The sequence below is a fragment of the Rhinopithecus bieti genome, unplaced genomic scaffold (assembly GCF_001698545.2).
Source record: "Rhinopithecus bieti isolate Rb0 unplaced genomic scaffold, ASM169854v2 scaffold_4749, whole genome shotgun sequence".
Taxonomy (NCBI): domain Eukaryota; kingdom Metazoa; phylum Chordata; class Mammalia; order Primates; family Cercopithecidae; genus Rhinopithecus; species Rhinopithecus bieti.
This window is the reverse complement of record NW_016804602.1, coordinates 855813-864726: the sequence shown is the minus strand read 5'-3', so window position 1 is coordinate 864726 and position 8914 is coordinate 855813. Positions and strand designations below refer to the sequence as shown.

General features: G+C 36.1%; 1 long non-coding RNA gene across 1 annotated transcript; it reads right to left on the bottom strand.

Moving 5' to 3' along the window:
* Positions 1–2646: 2646 nt before the first annotated feature.
* On the bottom strand, positions 2647–7959 carry LOC108527871 (uncharacterized). Its single transcript, XR_001884966.1, has 3 exons — positions 7859–7959; positions 6008–6135; positions 2647–3007 (listed from the first exon to the last, which is right to left on the bottom strand). It is a non-coding gene; the product is annotated as an uncharacterized LOC108527871 (long non-coding RNA).
* Positions 7960–8914: the final 955 nt, after the last annotated feature.

Genomic DNA, 8914 nt, shown 5'->3' with positions numbered 1-8914 from the left:
CTCGTGAGAACTCACTCACTGTCATGAGAACACCATGGGGGAAACCACCCCCAGTTTCCAATCACCTCCCACCAGGTCCCTCCCTTGAACATGGGGATTACAGTTGAGATTTGGGTGGGGATATTGAGCCAAACCATATTAGTAATCACAAAATTGTTATTTTTATAATTTTATTATTCCTTTTGTGACAATTAGCTGGAGAGCTTAGGCATTGAAAAATGTATCTACTAAGGCTATTTAATTATCCTGAAATACAAGTTACGCTCTAAGGGTAGGATAAATGCTATTTGTTTCTGTTAATGATCTGTTTTCAGGATAATAAGTGGGTGCTCTGGCAACTTTCCATGAGTTACAATGTCTTTTATCTTTGCTTTTTTCTGTTGTTTTGTTTTGTTGTCATTATTTGTGACTTTAAAATATATTCAACATATTTAAAATAGCTTTCAGCCGTTATTCATTTTGATGTATACCTCTAGCCATCCCTTTTGCTTTTAAAATTTAATAATCATTTATTTATGTCTCTTGCTACAGCAGTAAAATTGAATATTGCTTTGTTAGCCAAACTAACATTCTGTTTTTAAGAAGTGAGTTAATCAATTTGTATTTATTGAAATTACCAATTTATTGATCTATCTTCTGTATTTATAACATTCTCTTGAAACATTTTTACCTTATTTTGTTGTTGTTATTGTCCTCATTGTTGTTCATTAAATGTGCATTCCTCTATTCTGTACCTTAATTCCTGTAGTACACTTTTTCTTGTGTGCAACTATATTTTCTTGTATTTCTTCTATTTTAAAGTCCATTTCTAAAATGTCTTTCTTTTACATTTTTCTAGTTCATTACTAATTCCTTTCCATTCTTTTTACAGATTCTATTATTGTTTAGATACCTCTCTTCAGAGCTGTTCTATTACCGATTTATGCTTTTCTTGCAAAGCTTTGACCATTTAAAAAATTTTCTAGACTATGGAGAAATCTGAAAATATTGGTTTTGTCTTTTTCATAGCTATGTTTACTGGGTGTGTTTTCATTATTTGTTGGAATATTTGGTTTATTTATATATTGTCTTACAACTTATTTATGTAGAGTTTGATTATAAATTTTTTTCTGTGTTTAAATAAAGTTGAATTTCTTTTAACTATTCAGAGAATGTTTCTACATGAAGAGCAGAGAAAAGCCAAAGTCGCTTTTACAAATTCATGGCTCAAGAGCTCCTTCCTATGTAGTTACCATGATTTATTCAGAAATATAGTTTCTTTTTGGTTTTTGAGGCTAAGCTTGATTCAGAAAGTTGTCCTGCCTCTACCTCTGAAACATTCAGAGCTTTGTGGCCTTCTGCAATGGTGCTCTTACCTTCAAAAATCATATTTTGTGGTTATGGAATATTCTGAGGTCCTTCTCTGCTAGTCCCTTCCCCACCAGTTTGCTCAATTTAGATTCTGTTCTCGATAGTCTTTTCCTCAGTTTCTTCTCTATCCTTCTAAAACCAAGATTTTATTGAATGCTTTCAGATTTTTAAGGCTTAGGCTGCTTCCACTGCATGTGATTCTTACAGCTTTGCCCTCTCATCTGCAGTTTAGAGTCTGTGAAGAATTTTATGTTTCACTGGTTCTTCTTTGTTTTCCTAGCCTCCTGTGTTGAGTGCTGGCTACATACTTCTGTATTCTGACATATGTGGCAATTCTGGTCATCAAGCTTTGTTGAATATATCATGTATGAGCTTTGTCTTTTATTAACTGATATGGTTTAGCTCTGTATCCCCACCCAAATCTCAGGTCGAATTGTTATCCTCAATATTGGAAGAGGGGCCTGGTTGGAGGTGATTGGATATGGGGGTGAACTTCCCCCTTGCTGTTCTCGTGATAGTGAGTTTTCATGAGACCTGGTCGTTTAAAAGTGTGTAGCTCTTTCCCCATAGCTCTCTTCCTCCTGCTCTGCCTGTGTGAAGATGTGCCTGCTTCCCCTTCACCTTTTGCCATGATTGTAAATTTCCTAAGGCTTCCCAGCCATGCTTCCTGTACAGCCTGTGGAACTGTGAGTCAATTAAACTTATTTTCTTCATAAATTACTCAATCTCAGGTAGTTTTTTTATAGTGGTGTGAGAATGGACTAATACACTAACCTAGTTGATTTGACTGGTTTTTGTAAGGGGATTGATGTGTTAAATGTCACGACCATCACATTCTTTTGTCAGAGTCAACTTATGTGCTTTTAATTTAAATGATGTGGCTGTTCCATAGAAGAAAAGTATGGCATCCCAGAATTTGATGATGAGTTCAGAAAAAAATTGTCTTCAGAAGCAAAAGTTCACTAAAGTAAATATATAATATTAAAGATTCGTTGTTTAATCCAATCAAAGTAATTTGCTAATACCTTTTGAGGTGTGTGTGGGGGGGTAGCTTTTATCAATATTAGTATTTGCTTCTCTATTCATTAAACACAATTCCTCTTCAAACAACCATAGCCCATGCTTCTGAAGTAGACAGCTCTGTTTTGTCATGCTGTCATGAAACAATATAAAGACCACTTTGGCCTCATTAGACAATAAAATTGAACTGATTGACAAAACTGAATAAAGAATAGATTTAAGCACAGTGCTAATGAGGCCATGATCACAAATTTTACACAGGACCACTGATTTTATTTTCTCTTATGGCCACAGGATGTTCCCCAACACTCAAAGTGTTTCCTCTTGGGCATAAAAAAAGCCTGCATAATGAGCAGGAACAGGCAACCACAAATCCATCACATCTGCTGGAAACATGCCCAGTTATTGGCCATCTTCGTCTATAAGAAACAATGCAAATTCAAAGGGTACTAGCAGATAAAGTGAAGTCAGCTCCAAAGTCTTTCACTGTGAGTAAGAACCAAGTACAACTTGTCTGTGAGTCAGTCCAGGCACAGTTCCTCTGTATCATCTGACTCGAAGTGTCATGCATCAGTCAGCATCATTGACTTCACTTGGGAGTTGGTTAGAAATGCAGAATCTAAATTCCTTTCCAGACCTACTGAAACATAATCTGAATTTAGCAAGATTCCCTGGTTGGTATGTTTGCAAATTCAAGTTCGAGAAGCATTGGGTTAGACCCCAAAATTTGTAGCATCAACTCTTACATCTATTATAACAACTCTAGGATAGTTGTATTGTTATGCATAAGAGTAAATAAATATCTTCCAGGAACATCAGTCAACATTCTTCACTTGATGAGTATGATAGCATCTCACGAAATTTTAATAAAATTAAAAACAGTTGACTACTTTTTCTCGAGATGGCATCTTGCTGTGTTGCCCAGGCTTACCTACAACTCCTGTGTTCAAGGGATCCTCCTGCCTTAGCCTCCCAAGGAGCTGGGATTAAAAATGGATGATTATTTTTAAAATTCAATATCCTGTTTCTATGAGCCCTGCTTTCTCTTGCACTGTGTATACACGCTCCAATTGTTATCTGTGCACCTGCCTTCCCTTAGCTTTATATTGAAGCAAGAGAATTTTTAAATCTCAATTATGTTTTCCCCTAATACCACAAGACTTAAGAAAACAATTGTCAAATGGCTTACCTTAATCCATTACATAATTCCTTTAAATATCTAGATAGACTGTGGAGCCATTCCACTGATAACTATATTTTACTTAATACACTTAGTTATCTGGTGTATCTTCTGTGTGATCTCTCTTTATTGGAGAGGCTCCAATCACTTCCTTTTTTATTCATTTGTTCTCTTATTAAAGATTATTTTAAGAAGGCAGCACTGTATCTCAATGTTTTATTTTCTAATCAAATAGGAATATCTATTGTACTTTCGAAGACTATTTCCCAGGATACATATATTTTTTTTATTTCCCAGAATGTTTGTGGGAAAAAAATCTCCTTATACGATGATATTAACACATGGTTTTCTTGGGATAGCAAGGACACAATGTCTGAACATTGACCCAAATATGTCATCAGATTAAGCTATGATGCAAAGAGAGCAAAGCTCTATTTTAATAGTCTTCTATGTGTTAGTTCATGTTCTATCATAGCAAGCTCTGAAAACATCATTGATGTCTTCTCTCATATCACTGGTTAATAGGCATGTTTAGCTGATGACTCACCTCCACAGCATAATATCTGTCAGTGCTGTCGTTTAGCCTAGACCTCTGTCTAGAGCTCACCCCTCTTTTAGTGTTTTAATTTTTTTACATTTTTACATATAACAATCAGTTACATGTGTTTTTGTCTCCTGTTCTCTCCTGCCCTCCATCCTCTGTCTCTCACTACTTGTTTTGTTCTGTTTTGGATAAATATTTTTATACCACAGGGACTTAAAGGTTTGGAGGAATCAGCTAAAACAGGAGTCCCCAACCCCTGGGAAACAAACTGGTACTGGTCCATGGCCTGTTAGGAACTGGGCCACACAGCAGGAGGTGAGTGGCAGGTGAGTGAGTGGAGCTTCGTCTGTATTTACAGCCACTCACCATCACTTGCTTCACTACCTGAGATCTGCCTCCTGTCAGATCAGCGGTGGCATTAGATTCTCATAGGAGCATGGACCCTACCGTGAACTGCACATGCAAGGGAACTAGGTTGTGCTCTCCTTATAAGAATCTAATGCCTGATGATCTGTCACTGTCTCCCATTACCCCCAAATGAGACCATCTAGTTGCAGGAAAACAAGCTCAGGGCTCCCACTGATTCTGAATTATGGTATGTTTTATCATTATTTCATTATAGATTACAATGTAATAACAATAGAAATAAAGTGCACAATAAATGTAATGTGCTTGAATCACTCCAAAACCATGCCCCAACCTCAGTCTGTGGAAAAATTGTCTTTTACAAAACTGGTCCCTGGTGCCAAAAAGGTTGGGGACCACTGAGCTAGATGAAAAGGTGGGGAAATGGCATTTCAGGAAAGGGGTTACCAATGATCTTATTGTCAATTCTTAGTTCTCATTTTACTAAATCTCTCAGCAGCATTTAATAAATCTCATAATTTTCCTCTTCCTGAAACATCTTTTTCTCTTGAATCTTATGACATTCTGTCTTGGGACTCTTCCTTCCTCACTCATTGCTTCTCCTGGCACCATAAGAAATTCCTCCTCACCTCCCTTACCTCGATATTTGGGGTGCCCTAACGACAGTCCTCTGGCTCATTCTCTTCTCTGTAAGCGTTTACTCTCTAAGTGATCTCATCTAGCTGCATTCTTTGAACATCATCTACATGCAAAAGACTCTCAATATTGTGTTTCAGGCCTCATTACTCCTCTGACTCTAAGCTCATATATTCAATTGTCAATTCAATGACTCCACTTTCATATCTGATAGCTATCTCAAAATTAATATATCCAAACGAAAACTTTTTTTGGCCCTAAACACAAACATACCTGCTACTGTCCCAGTGTTCACTACCTCAGGAAGCAGAATTCTAGGCTTCCAGAAATCTTGGAGACATCCTGACTGTTCTTGATCAAACCCACATCCAATCCATTAACAAATCTTGTAGAACTACCCTTGAAATATATCAAGAAAGCTCATTGCTTCTCCCACTTAACAGCTACCACTCCTGCTGAAGCTACCATCATTTCCTGCTGGGTTTATTGCAAAAGCTTTTTAAATGTTCACACTTCTTCTAGCTTGACTTCCTGAATTCTAGTCTCAACATGTGAGAGTTTTCCTTTTATAGCGCAAGTCAGACCTTGTTATTTCTCTTTCCTGTCTCATACAGGCTAAATCCAAAGTTCTTGTGGTAGTCTAAAAATCTTTCTCCAGCAAGGTCTCTACTAACTCTGCAACTTCATACTTTATTACTATCTGCCTCCCTCAATCCGAACCAGCCCTGTTGCCTCCTTGCTCTTACTTGAACATGCCAGTCACTCTCTAGCTTCAGTACCTACCTTGCTGTTTATGCCTGAGTGCTGTCAGCTACCCCCTCACTATATTAAAATCTCTGTTCAAATAGCATCTTTTTAGAGAGGATGAATTTGACCAACCCCTCCCCTAAAATCCCTTTGTATCCTCTTACCCTGATATGTTTTCCTTCTTGGCCTTCATAATTACAGATATATTATGTCTCTGTTGATTGTTCATCTTCCCGATAGAATGCAAGAACTGAAGCTTTGTATTTCTTGTTCATTTCTGTATCTCTGGTGCCTAGAATTTTAGGTATTCAATAAATGTATGTATTGAAAGAAAAATTGAATAAATGTGGAAAGTAAAGTACATGCAAAAATTATTTCTAAGGGACATTCATAGAGTATGAGGTATATGAGTAGTGTACAGAGATTTTTATGACAAGTGGCATAAATCTGGTATGTGGTCCTGGAGTTTCTCCAAAATTTCAATGTTGTAATTGTATATTTAAAATGTATAGATAATGACATTCAAATATGGGTTAAAACAACTTTAGAAATCATTGATTATATAAACATTTGTTAAGCTTCTACTTTGGGCCAAACACTAATGTTTAGCGCTATCACTACAAACAGGGAACCTGACATCACTGAACAATTTTGGGGGAAGTGAAGGTCTAAAACTATATAAGATATTGTAAAGACTCTATATATTTAGCTTCAGTATGTAATTCTCTTCCTGTGTTTAAGTCTTACTCTGGTTTGTCTCTATAGGCAATGAGAGATGAATAACCCCAGTGTGGTACACAGGTCAAAGCTGGAGGCAAGGCTGGAGTTTTTTTTACAAAGAAGCACTACCTCTGGCCTGGGAATAAAATCTCTGTAACATTTTTAGAGTGAAAGACATTACTCTGAAGTTTAACAGCACTTGCTATCAGTATCATTTGTTTAACAATACAATAGACCCTATAGCACTGTTGTCTTTTTGTATGTCTGTGTCACGTCCCATTTGAAGGCTGCTGTCAAGCATGGTAACTGTATAGCCTAACATTCACTATATATTTGTTGCCTGATTGGATTAAGGACTCAGCAAAATAAGGCAATATGTTAGTAGAGCCATAAACAACATCCTGGATTAATAATCATGATCAGGCATAAAATTTCCTCCTATTCTTTTGAGTTTCTCATAATCTTCTCTCTCCCATGGGAGTAAAAATCTTTATAGATTTCAAAAGTCATAAGAATACTGAACTAGAATACTTAAAATTTTTTCAATCTAAGTATTAAAATAAGCCAAGAACACACATCTGTCAAAATGACAGGTTGGATATGGACTTCAAATAATACTGTGTTCTCATACATACTTTTTCTAAGATCATCCTCCCAATTTAGACTTTCCGTGAACCAAAGTCTGGGATGCAAAGTAGCTCATTCATATTTTAATTCAGGCAAAGAGAATATGAGCTTAATCTAAAACTTAACATATAGTTGTGCTATGAATTTATAAGAGCAGCTCCATAATTTATAGGTTGATGGGACATATTTCCAAAACAACCTGGTATGACTAATGAAACAGTGTGTCACAGTTCAGCAACTGAATAGGTAATGTAGCTACAGGGCTTAATTTCTAAATCACTGAACTCATCATGCATAGACAGGAGAGACTACATCCCTCTGCGATAAAAATAAAGATGAAGGAGCGTGTGACATGAGCAGCAATGGCATTAAGATTGAATAGCATACAAATACCCATTTACGTTTTTAAGTTTAGAAAAGGACACAAGAAACCATATATACATTTTCATAATTGGCAAATATTATCGAGGACAGCTTCCTCAATTCAAATAAAAATAATGATGATGATGATGACGACGATGATGATGATGATGATGCCTGTCATTGTTCATTTCCTGCATACCAGGCACTATTAAGAGCATTAACATAATTACACTATGATACTCAAAAATGAAGAACAAGGTAATACTAGTCTCTAGCTCCATTTAGAAATGAAGGAACTTCCCTACTTTTCATCCAGCTGACCTTCAGTTTCACAGTTCCTTCTCCACTCATACATACTCAGGTTTTTATCCTTGGCCTTACTCCTGTAAGATCTATAACATTTTTCTAACCTTAGAAAATTTTCTGAATCCTGGATCTAGTTCTTACTTTTTCCCTTATCTCCTAGCAACCTTTATTGCCTCCCAAGCCCTATTATGACAGTAAATATGTCATCCTTTAAGATCTACCATTAGCTTAATCTTGCAACAAAGAATTCTCAAGCTAATGCCAATTTGAAGAATGGTAATTTATTAGTTTAAAATGAGGAGATATATAAATTAAGAAGTCTTTCCCAGTTATGATGCATATCACAACACATAAAGTATAAGATATATTCTCTGCTTTCAAAGCTATCCCAGTTCCTCAGGCCAGAATCTATATAAACAATATACAGATCTATCAAGCAAACACTGAAGAGCACAGAATAGATAAATAAATCTTATACTTCATTTGTGGTCCCATTTAGGTCATATGTAGAAAGATTAATGAATAAATAATTTTAAAATCTGTCATTACGTAAATCAAATAATTTAACCTCTTTTCAAAGAAGCTCTAGAATGCCTTCTATTGAGAATATCAATCTAGTACTATTTCAAGCTCCCTGCATTTGTGTTGGTCAGCATCTCAGGATGCTAGTGAGAGAACACACACACCATATTCCCTGAGCGTATACTTTAGAATCCTATGCTATAACTGGGCAGCTAGAACTAGCTATTTAATCAATGAGACAAAAAGTGTTTCTTTAAAAGTATCTCCTCTCATTTACACACAGAAAATAACTGTTCATTCCAGGGATGATCTAAAAAAAAGCCCCCTTTTCCAGAGTGTTAGTGTTTGATTAGAAGGAAACTATGTATTCTTATATAAGGGAGCAATAAGTCTTAAACTAGTTTTTTATTCATAGTGATTTCAGTTAAATTATTTTGTCCAGAGTCTTCAAAGGGAGGTCTTCATGGTCAAGGCAACAGAAACAGAGGCTCAGAAAAAAGTCACTATATCTAGAGAAAACAATGCAAAAGATG